Source organism: Halichoerus grypus, chromosome 8 (assembly GCF_964656455.1).
Source record: "Halichoerus grypus chromosome 8, mHalGry1.hap1.1, whole genome shotgun sequence".
In the NCBI taxonomy this organism is placed as follows: Eukaryota; Metazoa; Chordata; class Mammalia; order Carnivora; family Phocidae; genus Halichoerus; species Halichoerus grypus.
The window spans coordinates 150,547,712-150,567,798 of NC_135719.1; the positions used below are offsets into that span (position 1 = coordinate 150,547,712).

At 59.1% G+C, this 20,087-nt stretch overlaps 1 long non-coding RNA gene across 1 annotated transcript; it reads right to left on the reverse strand.

Annotated features, from left to right (window-relative positions):
• Positions 1-610: 610 nt before the first annotated feature.
• Positions 611-12,014, reverse strand: LOC118549537 (uncharacterized). The gene is made up of 4 exons (XR_004924132.2): positions 11,895-12,014; positions 3,223-3,476; positions 2,576-2,676; positions 611-1,182 (listed from the first exon to the last, which is right to left on the reverse strand). It is a non-coding gene; the product is annotated as an uncharacterized LOC118549537 (long non-coding RNA).
• Between the last annotated feature and the right edge of the window lie 8,073 nt (positions 12,015-20,087).

A 20,087-nucleotide genomic window follows, 5' to 3' on the forward strand; every position in this document is an offset into this window, starting at 1 on the left:
GGTGTCTTTGGCATGATAATGAGGTGATGTTGGAAAGCCCCTAGGATGGGACTGGTTGCCAGGGGCCGCACCACGTGATCAGAGGGCTGGAACATTCAGTCCCACCCCCTGACCTCTGGGGAGGGGAGATGGGCTGGGAGTTCAATCAATCACCAACGGCCAATGATTTAATCAATAGTGGCTGTGTAAGGAAGCTTCTATAAAAAGCCAAACAGGATGGGGTTGGGATCAGAGAGCTTCCGGTTGCTGAACTCTTGGAGGTTGGGGAGAGTGCTGTGCTCAGGGGGCATGACGAAGCTCTGCCCCTTCCCTCCCCTCGCGCTACGCACCTCTGCGGTCCTCTGTCCCAGAGTTATAATAAACCGGTGATCTAGTAAGTGAAGTGTTTCCCTGAGTTCTGTGAACAAGTTAATTGGACTCGCAGAGGGGGTCACTGAAGTCTCTGATCGGTGGGTCAGAAGCACAGGTGACCGCCGGCCACCAGCATCTTAAGTGGGGGGAGGGGCCGTGGGTGGGACAGAGCGTTTACCCGCAGGGTCCTGATGTAGTTTTGGATGAGGTCGGGAGCCCACAGCCAAGAAAGAATTCTTGAGACATCTTTGGTGCAAAAAGGTGATTTTATTCAAGCACGGGGACAGGATCCGTGGGCAGAAAGGCCCGCCACGCTGGGGCTGCGAGGGGTGGCTGATGATATACTTGGGGCTTGGGGGTGGTAAGGACACAGGGAGGTGTCCAAAAGGACTTTGATCTGTTAAAGAGGACTCTCGGGATACCGGAGGCCTGGCCATGGTCAAGCTAAGGTCGTTTTTCCCTCTAGTAAAACATCAACACTGAGACAGTTGGGAGCTTCCTGGAGGGGAGAGGGCGGTTAGGGCCCCAGGAAATTGAGCTAGGCTATTGCTAAGAACGTTTTTTCCTTGTAAACCACTAAGACACTGGTAAACTGTGGGAGATTCCTGTCCTGCTGGACGGTGATCTCTATCCGGGAACCATCTGCGGCCGGGAATGCCTGGGGCACGTCACACTAGCCCACCTGTCCGCGGAGGGAGGGGTCCGGGGTGGGGGGTCCGCTTGTGCTTTGTCCTCCACTTGCCTTCAGCTCCCTCATCCGTCGGAGGCCGGCTCCAGGTGGAAGTGTCAGAACTGAAGGGAGTTGTAGGGTGCCCAGCTGGTGCACGGGACCTGGTGTCAGAAGCATGCTCCCCCGTAAGTGCTCCTAGCGAGCCCCCTGGTCAGAGCTTCACTTTAAACCCCCACCCACCCACCAGGGGCTCCCGAACTACTAATCCCCTGGGCGTGGAGGCAGAGAGTGGACGTGGGTGCCAGAGCGGCTGTCCTCCCGTCCTCAACAAGCCCTCATACCTGCAGGTGCATCCACCCCTGCAGCCTCGCCCTGGGGGCCAGCCCCCCACCTCCTACTGTCCCCTCCCCACCTCCCTGCAGCCCCTCTCCTCCCACAACCCACCCCATTCAAGAACCTCAGTCCCCGGGGTTTCCCACTGGGGTCTTGTTTGGTTTTTCTGGTTCCCTAAATCCATCCTTGTCTGCTGTGGTGGCTTCCCCAGGTTGAGCGGGGAAGAGCCCGTATTCGCCATGAATTGGGACAGGACACAGAAGACAGGCCGTGGAGGTGCCCTGGTGAGGAAGACGGCCCCCGAAAGCTCTGCTCTGTTCTCCTGCTGTCTGAAATGTCACTGCATGATGAGGTCTTAACCCCTGCAGAGTGGCACCTGTGGCTGGTTAGAGGGGGCCCCTAGGACACCTGCCCATACGTGGATGAGGTCATTCTGTCATCTCTGGACAGGGCCTGGGGGGCGCGGGCTGGGGAGGCTGGGACCACCCCCCACCAGTACGCTCGTGCACACACGCACACACACATCCTTCACCATCTTCTCACGTGGCATTTTCTTTTTTTTTTTTTTAAGATTTTTATGTTTGAGAGAGAGAGAGAGAGCACGAGCACGAGAGTGGGGGAGGGGCAGAGGGAGAAGCAGACTCCCCGCAGAGCAGGGAGCCCGATGCGGGGCTCGACCCCAGGACCCTGGGATCACGACCTGAGCCGAAGGCAGACACTTAACGACTGAGCCACCCAGGCGCCCCTCTCATCACATTTTCAAGCTGGGAAGGAAAAGGAATCCAGGGCAGGGAGGGAGACTCTCCCAGCTTAAGTTATTCACCAGCCTCAATCGATAAACAAGAGCCCAGGGCACTTACAGAAAGTGTTTGAATTTCTCTTTGACCAGAGAAGTAATCATCCCGCTGGACCCACGTGTCCCACTTCCAAGGGGAACGCGCTGTCCCCACGGCCCCAGGCCCAGGACTGGGCCCCTCCCCGAAGGCCCCGCTGAGGCCCTGCCAGCACAGCCGTGGAAGAAAGAAGCCAGGGAATTCCCGGAGACTGAGCCAGAACCCAGGGAGGGGTGGACCTGGGGCCACCTGCCGGGGAGGTGACAGGGAGGGTGGGGATCCCCGCAGGAAGTTGCCCCTCCTGGACCCGGAGCACCATGATCCTGTCTGCAGGCCCTGGTGTGGTGGCTGTCTGTTGGGGGGCTGCTTCGTGTCCCCCCAAACTCACCTGTTGAAGTCCCAATTCCAGTGTGGCTGGATTTGGGGACAGGCCAGGCAGTGATAAAGGTTAAGTGAGGTCATGAGGTCCTGATCCTCGGGGCTGGTGCCCTTATGAGAAGAGAAGGTCCAGAGCTCGATCACCATGGGAGGACACAGAAAGGAGGTGGCCGCCGCAAGCCAAGGAGGGCCTCCACCTCCCCAGAACCTGACTGCGGCACCTCGATCTTGAACCTCAGCCTCCAGAAATAAACATCTGCTGTCTAAGCCCCCGGCCTGTGGTGCTATGTTAGAGTAGCGAGCTGACCGAGGCCAACAGCAGGCCCAGGGCCCCAGGCGCAGCCCTCAGCCCCACACTGAGCTCCCTCTGGGGCCCTGCAGCACTTAGCCCCACCCTCACCTGCCCTGCCCATGACGCTGGTTAGACGAGTCACCCCACGGCCGCTGAGGCCCCAGCCAGGTCCTGAGAATGGCTGACACCATGTGTCCCCACCCTGGAGTGCAGCCCCTTCTCCCTCCCACCCCATCGCAGGGCAAGTGATATCCCAGTACAAAGGCCTTCTGTGCCTTTGGCCAGGTGACCCCAAGGTGACCTCCCTGGCTCCTCCCTACGGCCTTTGCGGAGCACCTGGAGCAGGGCGAGGATTTGCCGCCCACCTGGCGCCCCGGCCCCGAGACTGAGTGATCTGGGCATGCCTCTCAGAACCTCACGTCCGTCCTCTAGCCTGGAAACACGTTCCTCTGATTAATCTGTTATCCACAACACACTGGAGGCCAGAAAGAGGCACAGAGGAGCTTCGTGAGAGGTGGAAATTCTCCCCATCTTGTTCCGGGTGTGGGTCACACGGGTCTGTCTGTCAAACCTCATCAGGCTGCTCGCTTTAGGCATATGGACTTCACGTAAGTCGTACCTCAAAAACACAGCCCAACAAAACAGTCATTCTCTTGGAAAGTCAGGAAATAGGGACAACGAGAACATAGTGAATACCCGGAGCGTGATGTGTACGCAAACACACCATCACCACCACCACTGGAGATTTTGCTAACTTCTGTCAACCACAGAACGTGATCCTGTTTCCACCAATTCTAACACAATATTCTTCATGACTGTGTGACTTAATACCGTATGCATAAACCACGTGTTTTTTCAACAAATTCCCTACCGCTGGGAATTCACTGTTTCTAGGGTTTTCCTTTCAACATTGTAAACTGCCACCCACATCCTGGAGCTCGATCTTTGTGCACATTCTAAATCATCATCTTGAGATAAGTCCCAGGATTGGTATCACTGGGGCAAAAGGCACTCATGTTTTAAAAGTTTGGGTTTTTGTGTTTTTTTTAATGCCATGTGGAAAGCAGTGATTTCAACAGACTTTCTGCTCCTGCCTTTCATTGGATCTTTATTCCCCGGGGAGGCTGGTGGTGCTGGGCCTGGAGGGCGGGAAGGGGCAGGTCCCCCGTGGAAGGCGTCACTCCTGCTGGCGACCGAGAGGGGCCCCACACACTAGAGCCTCGCAGCTAAGTCTCAGAGAGCTGTGGGGCTGTGGAGACCTAGCCCACTAGGGGAGAGCCCACACAGCCAACGATGAGCGTTTCTCAGTTCTGAGCACTGGACCAAGGCCTGGGCTGGGCCCAGGCAGGGAGCCACAATGACAGAAGGAGAACCCAGAGGAGCTTCCCACAGCCACAGGGGCAAAACTGGAGGCTTCGGGGTCCTCGGACACACCGTTGGTCCCACCCACCCCAAAACACTTGTGAAATCTTGGTGCCATATCCAGCAGGAGGCTGGGCCCCGCCAGGCTCCTGGTTAAATCTCTGATGAGACCAGTCCCTGAACCAAGTCTAGCCAGAGCAAGACCGAGTCTCACCAAATGACTCTCCATCCTGCTCTGGTCCATCCCTGACTGGGCTGTGGGACCCAGCCCTCCTCTATCCTAACTGCCCAAGGGTTGCTCCCAGCAATGGCCAAGTGGCTCCAATTGGACCAGGTCTGGTGCAGAAACATCCACAATCACTGGACATAAAGACAACTGTCCAACAGCATAGAGAACAGTCATACCCAGACAGAGGCTGTAGGACATGGACACTCAGGACACAGGACTCTCTGGGTAAGTGTCCCAGGCTTGTGCCTCTATGTCTGAGAGCAGGCCAAAACCCTGATGGAACCCACAGGCTTGCTGGCTTGAAGAATCAGAGGACGGAGTTGGGGGTGACCACAGCAGCTGGAAAGTGAGGGATGACCCCAGAAAGGGAGCCCCAAATGCTCCCTGAGTAATTCTGCTCAAACTCCTGGCTGGTCTGTGAGCTACGCTTGCACGGGACAGATTCCAAGCAGCTCAGTTAACAGCACAGAGATTTTACACAGAGGGGACAGTGTTTACAGTTTGAGTCCAGTTCAGTTAACCCCTCAATAAAACAAACAAACAAAAAGAATGCTCTGAAAGAGAACACAACAGAGCCCCAAACCCCTACAACATATCAGTCATGATGTGCAGGACACAACCCCAAATCACTAGACACACAAAGCGGGAGGACATGTGACCGACACCCAGGAGAAGCCAGAAGACAAAGGAATGGCTCCTCAGAGTGCAGACAGCGGGGGAAAGGTCAGCCAAAAACACCGTCCCGAGGAGAAAGTGGAACAAACACAGAGAACCCGTCTTCCCTGGCCCTGCACTAAGAGGAATACCGGAGGAAAGGCTAAAGGAAAATGATTCTAGGTGTAGGCCTGAGACTGTAGGAAAACGTAAAGATGTGATGACATTTGTGGACAAATTCAAGCGAAGATACACAGTGCGCAATAGTGCTCGTAACACTTTGTGGAGTTTGAAACACAAGTAAAACTACAGACGTCACAGCCAGAGCGGAGGGCGGGTGGTGGGGCGTTTGCTATACAAACATGCAGCAAAGCCTCAAAGACTTATGTCCAGAATGTGAAAATATATCAAGAAATCCTGCGAATTAACAAGAAAAAGATAGACAACTCCACGGGAAAATGGGCAAACAGACTTAAACGTCACAAAGGAGGAGTGTCCGGAGATCAGTAAACATATAAAAGGTGCCCATTTCACTAACCGGCCTGGAAATGCAGATTAAAATCCCAACGTCATACCACAAACCCACAGAAGGGTCAACATGGAAAACACGAAATCTTCCAGTTATTGGCAAGGATGTAGACTTTGCTGGTGACAGAAGCTGGCACAACAGCACCACCGCTTTGGAAACGTGTTTGGTGGCATCTGTGAGAGCTGAACGTACGCAAGCACACACCTGAGATTTACCCAGCGCAAACGAGCACGTGCGTGTCCCAAAACACCGACCAGAACACTCAGAGCAATACAAAGGCCAAAAGCCGGAAGGCCCTCCATCAGTAGTGACTCGGGTGAATAAACTGGGTGCCGTTCGCCCACTGAAATGGCACAGACGACACAGGAGACCCCCTCCCAGACCTCACGCTGCACTGAGCAAGCGGACGCCAGGGAGCTCACACGGGAGGCTCCCCTTCCAGGAAGACCAAAGCCCGGGAGACAAATGGGGCCGATAGCCCTCCAGTATCCTTGGGCAGGGGTGCGGGTGGGAGGAGAAATGAGGGGAGTAGAGGGGCAGGACCTGGGGACGGTCACCTCCATCAGCACGTCCGTCCCCAGGGTTGTTCAGACGGTGGCATCCGATGCACTTGTCTGTGAATATCCCACTTCGGGGAACGTGTCAGGGCAGAACCACCGGAGCTGCACATTCGGGAAGCAGAGCGAGGAGGAAGCGGGGGAGCGTGCCCTGCCCCGTGTCCACTCGGGGCTCAGTGGGCCTCCACCACGGCGGCAGAGACAGGACCACCGTCCCTGTGCGCTCTCATATCCGTGTCTTTCAGTCTAGGGAGATCCTTTCAGAACCAGTCTCCTTTGTAGTGATAAAATATTTCCCTGAAATTCAGCAATTCCTTCTGTTTAAACCCAAATGAGATAAATTTGATGTTTGATGTTAGAGTAAAGCATTACAGGATTATCCCATTCTGCTTTTCAGTGACTTCCATCCTCTCTACATCATATTTGCCTAGCAGGATGTCTGGAATAAGGTTTAGCAATTTAACAATGGTTATTTCTTAGTGGTCAAATTTAAAATGACTTCTACAGACTCTTTGTAAATATTTTACCTTACTTGATATTTTAATAATAAGCATTTAAAAAAAAATTTCTTCTGTGCTTCTGGTTTAGCAATTACTAGCTGGGTAACCTTGAGAAACTCTCTTAACCTCTCTAAGCCTCCGTATTTACAATTTTAAAATGGAGATAATATCACCCAGTTCATAGATTTTGATAAGGATCAAGTTAGATCTTTCAGGAGGAATGTGGACGTGTCTATCACCCTATTGTTTCACGGGCTGAACAGGGCGGGGTTACAGATAACACAGAATGCCCAGTTAAATCTGAATTTCAGACAAACAACAAGTAAGTTTCAGCCTAAGTATGTCCCATGCAATATCTGGGACCTACTTATACCAAATATTGCATAGGACATACTTATATACTTATACCAAAACAGTATTCATTGTTTATCTGAAATTCAAATTTAACTGGATGTCCTGTATTTTTATTTACTAAATCTGACAACCCTACTCAAGGGCGTTGCTGTGACTTTGCCTAACTGGTTTAACAAGTACCAACCTGCACCCAGCACAAGGCAGGCTTTCAATAAATATCGGATGGATGGATAGATGGGTAGACGGGTGAATGGTAGGTGGGTGGGTGGTTGGATGTGCAGCTCGGTGCATGGAAGGTGGATGGTGAGTGGGTAGGTGGATGGATAGATGGATGAGTGGATGGATGGATGGGTGGATGGATGGATGGGTGGATGGATGGATGGTGGGTGAGTGGGTAGGTGGATAGATGGGTAGATGGATGGATGGTGGGTGGATAGATGGATGGATGGGTGGATGGATGGTGGGTGGGTGGGTAGGTGGATGGATGGATGGGTGGGTAGGTGGATGGATGGATGAGTGGATGGATGGATAGATGGATGAGTGGATGATGGGTGGATGGATGGATGGATGGTGGGTGGGTGGGTAGGTGGATGGATGGATGGATGGATGGATGGATGGTTGATGGGTGGGTAGGTGGATGGATGGATGGGTGGATGGATGGATAAATGGATGAGTGGATGGATGGGTGGATGGATGGATGGTGGGTGGATAGGTGGGTGGATGGATGGATGGATGGATGGTGGGTGGGTAGATGGATGGATGGATGGATGGTGGGTGGGTGGGTAGGTGGATGGATGGATGGGTTGGTAGGTGGATGGATGGATGAGTGGATGGATGGATAGATGGATGAGTGGATGGATGGATAGATGGGTGGATGGATGAATAGATGGATGGATGAGTGGATGGATGGGTGGATGGATGGATGGTGGGTGGATAGGTGGGTGGATGGATGGATGGATGGGTGGATGGATGGATGGTGGGTGGATAGGTGGGTGGATGGATGGATGGATGAGTGGATGGATGGGTGGATGGATGGTGGGTGGCTGGGTGGATGGATGGATGGATGAATAGATGGATGGATGAGTGGATGGATGGGTGGATGGATGGATGGTGGGTGGATAGGTGGATGGATGGATGGATGGGTGGATGGATGAATAGATGGATGGATGAGTGGATGGATGAATAGATGGATGGATGAGTGGATGGATAGATGGATGGATGGTAGGTGGGTGGGTATGTGGATGGATGGATACTGGATACTATAATGGTTTTGACAGCAAACAGCCTTAAGTATCCCATGACAGAGTCAGGGTGAAGCAAAGGAAGTGCCCGCAGATAGGAAGAACCCCAGCTCGAACACATCTTACCATGTCTGGGATTAATCTGCTCAGCTTCTGTATCTATCAGATGGAAATGCTCTGCTGTGCCCCAGGCAGGAGGAAGCCCAGTGTGCTGGGGCATGGGCCAGGTATCCTTGACATGGGAAGGAGGGAACCTGCCTGCAGGCTTCAAAGCCTTCCCAGCCCCTACCTGATTTCACATAAAAAGTGACCCCTCAATTCCCAGCACCAAGGAGCTGCTCCCAGACAGCTGGCCACCCCCGTGGCCAAGGCCAAGCTTTCCAGCTTCTCCTGGCTGCCGTTCAGAGGCTTCCTCAGTGCTGGTGTCCAGTCGGATACACCTCTCCCACCTGGAGGTCCTGAGCCCCAGGAGCCACATCTTTCGAGAGAGGCCCACCTCCATCTGTAGGGAAGGGGCTCCTACCGGTTGGTTGGGCCCACAGCACCTGTAGAGATCTTGCTAACCAGCCCTCCTCTTTTGGAGAGCTGCCCTCTTGTGGAACCAAGGTCTTGTGGAAAGCAGCCCACACCCCCGGCCCCCAGTCACAGAGAATGCCTGAGGGTAGAGGGCATCTCCCTGGGGTGGGGGCGCATCATCACCACATGGCCCTACCTACAAGGGCCCTGGGCAAGGAGCAGTGAGGTGTAGGCAGACAGGGCCAGCGGGCGGGGGACACAAAGCGGACCAGGGACAGGGCGCCCCACTGAGATAGGAGCTAGGAAGAGGCCCCCTCCCATCCCCGTGGGACTTCGGTGGGATAATCCCTCTTTCTCTCCTTGCCTCCTTCAGGTTGGGTTTCTTGCAACCAAAAGGCTCTTGCCTACTTCCGCATCTCCGAACCAGACCGCACAGGGTCGCAGGGCTGGCCCTCACCAGGACTAGGCTTAGCCCTGTGGGCACCTCCACCAGCCTCAGGGGCCAGGGTGCCATGCCCCACCGTCTGGTGGCTTCCTGCTGGCTCTGACATGGCAGGGGCAGTGCACGATCACCCCGAACACCCCTTGCCCCACCAGCCCCATCTTAGACAAGAAGCCAGAAACCCAGAGAGACAAATAGCACACCTTAGAAGCCGGGGAGGGGGGCGGGGGAGGGGGTGGAGCCCTGTCTGAGCCCCTGCAGGATTCTTCCTGGCGGCGTGGCATCAACTACACTCAGCCCAGCCCCTCCCACAGCTGCCCAGAGTGGCGGTGCCAAGGTTCCCAGGGCCCCAGGGGACAGGGGACATCTGCACCACTACAACACTTGGGGGAGGGGGGTTGGTACTCCATCCCCCTGTGCTGTGCTAAGCTCAGGACAGTCCTGCAGATTCTGGGGTCCCTGAACTGGGGTAGGGGAGTCCCCGGGGGAATCCCCGAGAAGCCCCTTGGCAGGAGCCCCCCCCACCGCGTGGCCTGGTTGTCTATGAAGAGCATGGGACACCCCTCCCCACTGATCGGAGGGCCCTGTGTGGGCCGAAGTGAGAGCTGCTTTGGGAAAAAAAACCCCACGCCTACCCCAGCCAGGCCCAGGAAAGGCCCGAGGTGAGGCGCGCCCCCTCCTCCCCCACCAGCCCTCTACCCGCTCCTCCTTCTCTTCCCAAGGAGACAGATGGTGATGGAAACGGCCTCCTTCGTTTTCCGGAGGATGACTCAGCCCGCAGCTGCTTCCTCAGCCCCACACAGCAGCCCGCAGCCTGCCCTCCCCCGTCCGGGAGCACCCCAGCCCACCCTACCACCCCTCCGGGACAATGCTGGGCAGAGGGGCTGCAGAATCTCTGCCCTGACACCCCCCTCCCCAGGCCTGGGTGGGGAAGGGCTGCGGGTCCCACAGCCTGGGCTGACCCCAGGCGGCCCCAGCTGCACACCCATCCCCATCCGAGTAGACACCTCGAAGCCTCTCACTTCCCGCCCACCCGCTGACGTCAGCACCCCGGGGCAGCAGGAGGACCGTGTGTTCTGGGCTCCCCCAGTGTCCCAGGGTGGGGAGAGATGTGGGGAGGAGGGCAGGGGAGAGGCAGGGGCTGGGTGGCCCGGCGGAGCCCTGGTTCTCAGGGACACTGGGAGAGGCACGAGTGGAGGGGGAGGGGAGGGCTAGGAGGGAGCCCCGAGGGAGAAGAACAAGAGAAGTTTCCAGAAGCAGGAGGTCCAGAGGTTACTGTGGAATGCAGCAAGAACCAGACAGACCAGCCTCCTCCAAGGAAAATGTGAGCCAGAGCCCAGCAGGGCAGACCCACCCAGGGATTGCCCCTGGGGACATAAACCCGACCCCTCAACTCAGAACGGGGTTCTCACTCAGAGCTCAGGGACAGCTCTCCCCCCTGGAAGCCCCCCAGGACCGTTTGGCGGGACCCCTACCGGCTCCTTTTCCTCTCCCCTCCTGCCTGGCCGGCCACAGAACCTCCCCCCAGGACAAGGCCACACATGCATGCACACTGTCTAGCTCGGGGTATGGAAAACAGAAGGCCGAGTTAGAGTCCCTCTTCCCTGCCCCGTGGGAAAGAGCAGCAGTCACCCCACCCCACCCCCACCCCCTCTCGTCCCGCGCCTCCCCCCACTCCCAGTGACTGCTGCAGAAACTGAGCTCGGGGAGGTTCGGTCCCTTTGCCCAGGGCCCTAGACCCAGACCACAGTGGGCACTGCCCTCCGCGGGAACATCCACTCAGGTAGGGCCTGGGCGGGTGGCCGGGACTCAGACGGGGGGCCTCCACCTTCCAGCCAGGGAAGTCTGCGGAGGTCCCTGGGGCGCTAGGGCTCCCACAGAGGGTCCCCTGACAGCTGAGCAGACTCCAGCACCCTCCTCGTGTTCCTCCCTGTGTGCTGCCCCCCCACTTTGAGCTTCAGGTTCCCTAAGCCGGGAATGACAGAAGCCCCCTCACCTCCTGACCAGGTCAATGGGAGGAGGGTGGGGGGCCGTGGACGGGAGGGGGCCCGGGTGCTGAACAGCTGGTTTTCTCCAGGGTGGGAAATGCCGACTACAGGGTGGAGCCCTGTTCCAGCAGGGACATCCAGATGTGAGCTTCGAGTCAGGCCCTGGACCCGTCCTCCATGTGGCCTTGAGCGAGCTCTTAGCCCCTTGGACCCTGGGTGCCCATCTGTTGACAGCTGGTGACACCGCCTGGACAGAGCCGCGTGACGGTGGACGGGCTGAGCCCCGGCAGGCACCCTGGGTCGCACGCTGAGCCCCCTCTGTGTGCTCCTGCGGCTCTGAGCGCCCTTCCAGGGCGGGGCCCGGGGCTCCTCCCCACACTCTGCCCACTGCACATTCTGGAGCTGTGGGCACTGACCCGCATCCTCACGCTGAGCCACCCAGGCAGGGCCAGGGGCACAACCAAGCACCCGGGTCCCAGGCCTGGCAGGCCCTGCGAAGGGCTGTGGGGGAGCAGCTGCCCCTGGAAAGACCTGACATGGGGTGTCTTGAGGTCATGGTTAAGCAGAACTGAGGCCTCAGAGGAAGTCAGCACGGCGGTCAAGAAGGGCTCCCGAGTGTCCCCAACCTTTGTAAGCTGCCACGTGCCCCATAAACCTAAGCTTACCTCATCCACAGCAAATGCCGGGGGGCCTGGCTGGCTTCACTGTTGGGCATCCCTGTGTCCCGTGGTCTTTCTGGACAGTCAGTCAGGCGGCGGCCATTCTCCCTGCGGCAGAAGCCGGACGCTGACCTCCGACACACACTCAGGCCACGTGCAGACTCACACACGCAGCTCTAACCCTACCAGCTCCCGCCAGGTTGGCCCTGCCTCCCTGCCTCCCTCCCCACACCCAGGGGATCTTCCCCATAAGGCTGGTCCCCCTCCCCATCCCTGCTCAAGCCCTTTCTGCCCCTTCCCCTGCCCTCCCTGCCCTGTTCCCTGGCTTGTGCAGAAGAGCCTTCCCTGACTCCCCCAGCCCCCACCCCTCAGCCCCCAGGCCACAGTGGCCGGCTGGTCCGCACCGGGCCGCCGGAGGGCTGCTCACTCCCACCCCAGCCTCCACAGCACGCCTCTCCTTTTCACAGACAGTGGAGGCCACTGCTCAGAGGGTGTCACACCCCTCACGCCGTTCGACCCTCCGGCAGCCCTGGGTGGGACCCGCACCTCCACTGGTGTTCTAATGGGGCCCCCAGCTCCAAGCAGCAAGGGTGCCCGCCCAGGACCTAGCAGCATATGAGCACAGAACCAGGATCTGGTGGCTTCAGTGCTCCCAGGCTGGACCGCTGGGCCACACAGCCCACCGTCCTCAGGGCATAACCAGCCCCCAGGCAGGTCAGGCCCACTTCTGGACTGCGGCTCATGGGCTTGCACTCCCTGTCTGCACAGGGCCACGCGGGTGGCGGTCAGACTGCACCTGTCCCCGCCCCCGGCCTCTGCACCCCCCACCTCCCACACATGCCCAGCCTGCCCATCCCTCTACTCGCCACCCCCCCAAACCAGCAGCCACTCCAGGGAAGCAGGTGATGATTCAGGCCTGAGTCAGCAGCTTTGGGAGAAGGACTTGGCCACCTCTTTGCCAGCACAAGGCGGGAGGGAGGAGAAGAGTCCAGGCTCTGTTAGCTCGGGTCAGCAGGGCCCCCCGGCCAGCACTGAATCAGCCGCAGCCCTGCTGGGTACTGGAGCCCAGAAATGCTCTCCTGCAGAAGCTTACACACACAGGCCCCATCGGGCAGGAGGGGGGTCCGGACCACCGGGAGCCAGTGAGCTGAGGTCTCCTGGCTGGAGGATGGCCTCTGGACTCACTCGGACCGCAGCCCCCCACCCGAGCCCCCCCACCCAGTGGAAACAGAGCTCCAGGCTGATGCACCCACTCAGCAAACATCCCTTGGCGCCCTCCAAGGCAGGTCCTGTGCTGGGCAAGCAAACATGGGGGCGGGGGCAGGGCGCCAAGCGCTGGGGCCATCCCCAACCTGGAATGCGCAAAGAAATGGCTCTAGCTCTCAGCAGGGAGGGGTGTGAAGGGCTCCCACGAAGCTAAAGCAGGGAGGGGGCCCCTTGCTGTCCCGCTTGCGCAGGCTTTGAATCTGGACCTCACGAAGTCGTCTGTGCTCAGTAAGTCAACAACAGACACGATTTAAAATGGGAAAAAGACAAAGGACATCCTGGTGACAGCCATGGGCAGGTGCCATGCATGTCCCTCGCCTCCGTGGACTCGATGTGGTGTTGGCTGCTCCTGGCTGGGCCGGCGTGGGCTGGGGACACATCTGGAAGGACCAGCCATAGAAGGGCTCTGGCGGGCGCTCCCCCAACAGCCAGATGCCCCCGACTTGGCAAAGGGCGCAGCTGTGCACACGGTCGGGAGACCATTCGCCAGCGCTCCGCCCATCAAATTAGAACTAGATTTTCCAGTTAATTTAAAAAATATGGCCAAAGGAATAAGGAATCGGTGGATTGAAGGAAATGGGGGTGCCACCTGGGGAGGCCCCAAAGGGCTTCCCTGGAGAGGGACACACACTGAGTCGGGGAGAGCCTGGGGGGGGTCCTAAAGGGCACACATCACAGGACAGCCCGGGGTTCATGCTGAGGGATCCCTGCAGATCTAGGGCGGGAGGAACTCGCTCAGAACTCCCCCACCCTGCACCTCCACCCCACAGCCCTTCAGCCACACCTGGCCTGGAAACCACAGGCTAATCATACACAAGCTTGTGCCAGAAAGAGAGGTCAAAGTTCAGCGGCAGAGCAGGGAGAACAGGGACTCTCCCGGGGACCCGACTAGTGGAGAGGCAGAGAGTGTCCCCGGAGGGAGGTCCAGGAAGGGCCAGAGGAGCTGGGGAGGGAGGGGGTCAGGCAGTGTGGGTGGGGGCCCCCCTGCAGAGCCGGCAGCCTAGGAACTGCTGTGGTCAGTGTCTGCAGAAGGACCGCTTTGGGGTTTGAGCTTTTTGGCTTTTTTTTTTAACTCTCAAGCCTCCGGCTGCTGGACAGGATACATCCTGGGCCCTGCTGGTGCTCGGGAAGGTACGGGGCAGGGCTGAGGAGAGCCGGGAAGGACTGGGGGCAGAGACCTGGGGGGCGAGCAGGCCAGCTGGGGCACAAGGAGCCCCTTCCCCACCTTGGACTGAATCTGTCAACTCTATCCACGGGACAGCTTAGGTAGGTGCAAACAGGTTCTCTTCCACAAAGGTGAAGAAGCTCAGCGCCTAATTCAGGGGTGGCGGGGGCAACATGGAGGCCAGACCTGAACTTGGGTTATTCTGGGATGACAGGTGGCTGCAGTGTTGGGGGGGCCCGGGGCAGGGCTGGAGGCCAAGGGGTGGGTCAGAGTGAGGCAGGCACCGGCTGTGATTCTATTCATAAATACCTCTGTCACAGGCTCCCTCCCTAAAATAAAACCTTCAAGACCTATGAGGCCCAGGCTTGGCACCGTGTCTCTAAGAAACACAGTCCAGGAGCCAAAAACCACCAGCAAGGAATTCCAGACTTGGTCCCCATCTCTCTAAGCACACCAGGTTGAGTCCAACCCAGCAGCCTAAATGCCCTTCTCTCCCTGCCCTCCGCGCTTCTCTGAGCCCCCTCCCCTTCTCCCCTGCCCCAGCCCTGCCTCTCTAGAGGGAAGAGAAGACCCACCCTGAATCTGCAGCTTCAGGGCCAAGGGCAGGGTGAGTGGGAATAGTCCTGCATGGTACAGACCCTGGGCTTGGGGTGCAGAGGGTCCCCGGTGCCTCTGCACCCTCAAAGCCCTAAGGATCCCCCCGGGGATTCCATCTGGTGTGCCCCCAATTACTCCCTCCCCTCAGTTCCCAGGACCAGGGCTGCCCGTCCCACTTGTCCGTCTAGACCTTCCCTGGGCAGCTGTGGCCACTGGGGGAGGCAGGGGAGGTCAGGGGCAGCGTGTCCCACTGGGGCTCTGCAGAAGCCCCAGGGCTGCTCCCTGCTTGGCAGGCTGCATCTCCAGCCATGACCCTGGGCACAAAGCCCCCTCAAGGCAGGCCACCAACTGCCTGGGGGACCGAGGGATCACTGGCCTAGCCAGCTCAGAGAGGAGCCTGAGGGCAGCGGGCCACGGACGCAGGGACCACAGACCCAGAGACCGGCCAGCTCTGCCCGCACCCCAGCCTCCGTGCAGCTCAGCGTCCTTGGCTTGCAGAGGAGCAGGTCCCCCATGCCTGCCCCCAGCGGTGGGGCCCCCACAGTCTCGGCAGCCCTGGGGCTTGGCGGTGGTGGTCTATGGTCACCACTAACATCGGATTTGCTTCTAGAGGACCAGGGTCAGGGTCGGCCAGCCTCTGGCCAACATGTCACCGGCTAATCAACATGTGACCTGGTTCTGTGTGTGTTTCTGGTTAGAGACACCTAATTCAGTGTAGAATTGACCCCTGAAATCTGTGCTGACCCCCCCACACACACACAGTCGAATATCCCCGTATAACTTTTAACTGCCCCAAAACTTGACTGGTAACACAAACCGTCAGTTAATACACATGGCGCATGCTCTATGTGTCACACGCTGTAGTCTTACAGTAGACGAAGCTGGAGGAAAGAACACGTAGCCAAGAAAATCTTTACAGCACCGGACCACATTTACTGAGAAAGAATCCGCGTCTAAGTGGACCCACCAGTTCAAACCCGTGTTGTTCAAGGATCTGTACGCAGTGGGCTCGCTCCCTGCGAGCTCCGGGCTGGCGGCCGCTCCGTAACCGGCCCCCGAAGGGCGCCTCCTGACACACGTGTTCTCAGGAGGCGCGCCCCAGCCACTTCAACGGCGAAATCTCCAACAAAAGGACCATAATGCGGAAAACGTGTTGCGGGACAGGCGGAGAAGGACCCTTGCTCACAGTGTGGAGTGAGCCCAGGAGGCAGGGCGCCGCCTCCTCCGACCTCAGCTGGGGACCTGCTCGCTTGGGGACTCAAAGTGTTTGCGGCCCTGGGCATGTTCCCAAATGGCTGTGGTTTTAGGGTTAGAAATACGTGTTAACCAGTAGGGAAGCTCACAAACCATGAGTGTCCTATGAGTGTGTGTGGGTGTTCAAATGAAGGGGGGAGAGGCCTCTCCCTGACCCAAGCCTCTAACCTGCCTGGCCACTGTCCCTCCTGAGAGCCGCTGTGTGGTCCCGTCTCCTGGACCCCGGTCCCCGACCAGGGGTAGGCCCCGACTGACCCCAGCCTCCTGCAAGCAGCCAACAGCCTGGCACTCAGGGGCTCCCTGCAGTCTGAGCTGGGAACACAGAGGATCTTTGGGAAACTCTGAGAGGCTGCCGTGAGCGGGTACTGAGGGGTCACGGCGCAGAGGGAGAGACAGGGACGCTGGGAGGCCCTGCCTCCCACTACAGCTCCCCTGTCCGGAGGTGACCAGAGGTATGGTGTCCTTACGGACCAGCACAGAGGCAGAATGGCTGCCCGAGGTGCCGCGGCTGCTCTGGGGCAAGGCTGTACCCAGGTTCTCACTCACCAGGTAGAACTAGCCCTGAAGTAGATGACTGGATGGACCAGTGGGTGTGTGGGTGGGTGGGCAGGAGGGTGACTAGGTGGATAGATGGACAGGTGGGTGGATAGATGGGTGGGTAGGTGGACAGATGGGTGGACGGAAGGGTGGGTAGATGGATAGATGGACAGGTGGGTGGGTGGATGGAAGGATGGGTGGACAGCTGGGTGGGTGGATGGACTGGTGAGTGGGTGTGTGGATGGATGGAATGGTGGGTGGACAGGTGGGTGGGTGGATGGACAGGTGGGTGGAAGGAAGGATGGGTGGATCAGTGGTTTGGCATGCTTTTGCTGACTCCATTCTGTAGCAGTGTCAGAGGTCATCTCAGGGCATCCCAGAAAGGAAACAAAAGGAAAAATGTTTCAAAATGAAAGCAATAAAGGGCACTCTGGGTGCTTGTCCAGGGAAATGAAACTGAAGGCCAGGCTGCTGCCCAGGGTCTCTGGGCTCATGGGTGTCCCCCCAGCACACTCAGGTTTGTCGCGGCTTTCACCTCCGCATCACACGTCAGGCAGGGAGACCGCTCTCTGAGAAATGCCCACGCCTGCCTTCCTGCTCCCAGCACAGCTCACACTGGCAGAACCAAAGCATGCTCATCCCAGTCTCCGAGTTCTGCTTCCTGACGAGAGGCGGTGGCCAGCTCTGTGCAGGTCCGGGGGGATGGGAGGGCACCCTTGCTCTGCCGGAGCGTGGAGGAGGGGCGCGTGCTCCCCCAGCGTCAGGCCCCAGCGCCACGCGGTCGCCGGCCAGCGTGTCAGAGGCAGTGAGCCACGTGTTGGAGCTCCAGCGTGTTCCTTGTCCTCGGGCATCTGGGTATCCAGAGCTGGGGGTAGGCATGGGTGCACCCCCAGCTCTGAAAAGAGACCCAGGCCCCAGAAAGGGACCTGCCAGGGGGACATGGCTTCCAGAAAGAACGTCCATCATTAGATGGGCTGAGTGTGCTGTCCTGGCTGCAGGAAGTTTCCAAGGTGGGACAGGAAACCAGGTCAGAATGAGGCCTGGATGGGGGCTTGCCTGGGGGTGTAGAGTCACTAGAAGAAATGGGGACCCAGGTTGGGGGGGTCTTTATACGTCTCGGTGGTTAAGGCAGGATGAGCCTTACAAAGCTGAGGCATGGTGGGTCAGAGCCCAAGGCCAGAGGGAAAGCCACTCTGAGAGCAGCGTCCGTAGCCCAGCCTGCCTGGCCCCTGACCTCGGCCACCCACTGCACATGGACACAGACCCGCACGGACACACACTCCCTGCCGTCTTCAGCCGGCTCTGGCGGTTACCCGTTGGCCTGCAGTGAACTGACTCTGCCCTCAGGGTGCGCACAGATGTGCCTCTCCCCGGTGCCCGCCCGTGAGGCCTTGGACTGGGGACGCCTGTCCCGGGGCCCGCCTGCGCCTGGCAGGTATGCAAGGGAGAAAGCCCTGGGCAGGAGCCCGCCCTGCTGGTGCCGGCCCCCTGCAGCCTCCCTCTCCTCCTTCGGGGCAGGGGGCCTCACCGCTGAGTGGGCCGCAGTGGGGCTGGCCGGTTGGCTGGGATGCAGACCCCGGCCAGGCCAGGCCTCTGCCCAGTCTCCGGGTGAGGCTCGGGGTTCTGCCCGCTCCCCAGGCCCCGGGGGTGAGAGCAGGGCTGCGGGGCACAGAGACCCTGCTCAACACTGAGCTCCCAGCTCGGCCATCCTCCCAAGCCCAGGCTCAAGGCTAGAAGGTCACTCTTTCCTCCACTGAATTCTTCCATCCACCAGGTCAACAAACACACCCACTGACCACAGCCGGTAGCAGCCAGGCACCAGCTCAGGAGAGCAGGGAGTCAGCCGGCCCGCGTCTCCTGCCCCACCTCCAGGTCCTGCCCACGCTGGGCGTCAGGCTCTGGGATCCAGGAGAGCTTGGAGAGGCCTGAAACCCAGCTCCGGGGAGGGCAGGAAGGCTTCCAGGAGGAGGCCCCGAAGCTCAGAGGGTCAAGGAGAGGGCCAGGGAGCAGGATAGGGGCGGGCTGGCCAGCCTTCCAGGCGGGGGCACACTCGCCCGTGCAAGGACTCGCACATGCCAAGAACTGCTGAGTCCCCATCCAGGAATGGCCCTCACATCTCCGCGTCTCCAGGTTGGAGGGCGTCCAAGAGTCGGCAAGCACCTTTCTTGGCTGGCTCTCCTAGGTACTCAGGGGCCCTCATCCGGCACTGGCTTGTTGCCAGAAGCCACTCCTGCACTGGGGCTGACCCAAGATTTCCTGGGCCGGGCAGAGGCTGGGAGTGGGCATTTACAGGCCCTACCCCCACCCGACAGAGGCGCACGGTGGGTCCTGGCGCAGAAGCTGGGGCAAGGCTGGGAAAGCACCTGGTCCTAAGCGTCTGCACCCAGCGCACTGCCCCCTGCCTCATGCCCTTCTGTGGTCAGTCAGTCCCACCCGCCCGGCCGGCCTCCCCAGGGTCTGAATTCCACAGGTCTCTGGAAAGGTTTGTCAGACAAACCCAGGGACAGGGATGCTCTATTCGCATTTTCTCATCTTGCCCTAATTACAAGCTTGAGAAGTTCCTGTCATTCTCCTTGACAGGTGGGGAAGCTGAGGCTTGAAGTTGATGTCCAGGCCAGACCCACACACTGAGCGCTGGAGCCGGGCCCTCAGGGCAGGGGCTATGTCTCCGCCGTCAGACCGGGGCTGGACAGAGCCCCGCCTGCCTCCACCTGCCCCCTGATGTACCCATGGTCCCCTGGGCCCTGAGGCCTGGGGCAATCTGCTCCCTGTGAGCTCCAACTGAGGGTTAGATATCAGAAGGGACTTCCAGAGCTGGGGGCCGCCTCTCCCTAGCCGGTCAGCCAGGCTTCCTGAGCCTGCTATGGGCAGGCCCACCCTGGGCAATGTGGAGGTCACGGACCAGGTCCTGCAGTCCGGCGGGATTGATGAGGCAGGGCAAGAAGAGGGGTGGCAGAGAACATGGCCACAGCACTCCTGGAGGAGGCAAGCAGGGGCAGCTTCCTCAGGCCTGTTGCCTGCAGGCCCAGCCAGTCCAGGCTGCCCCAGACCCCTCAGACCCCATCCTGGGCGGGCCCTGAGAGGACTGCTGGGAGGCCCGCAGGGGAGGGACCCTCAGACGCGGGATCCAGCTGGCCAGAGCAGGGGTCCCAGGTAGGGGGCAGAGGCAGATGAACGACAGCCCGACTTTGACTTTGCCCCTGAGCCCTGTGGCTGCGCGGGTCAGACAGCTTGCTGCCAGTGGGGGCTGGACCTGGAGGAGGGGTCGGGGGCGAGAAGATGGGGCGCAGGGGCGACCAGGGAGGCGGCCCGCAGTGAGGTCTGAGGTGGGGGGACCGCTTCCAGTTGTTTCCCAGGCCCCCGCTCCGTGCGCTGCGCCC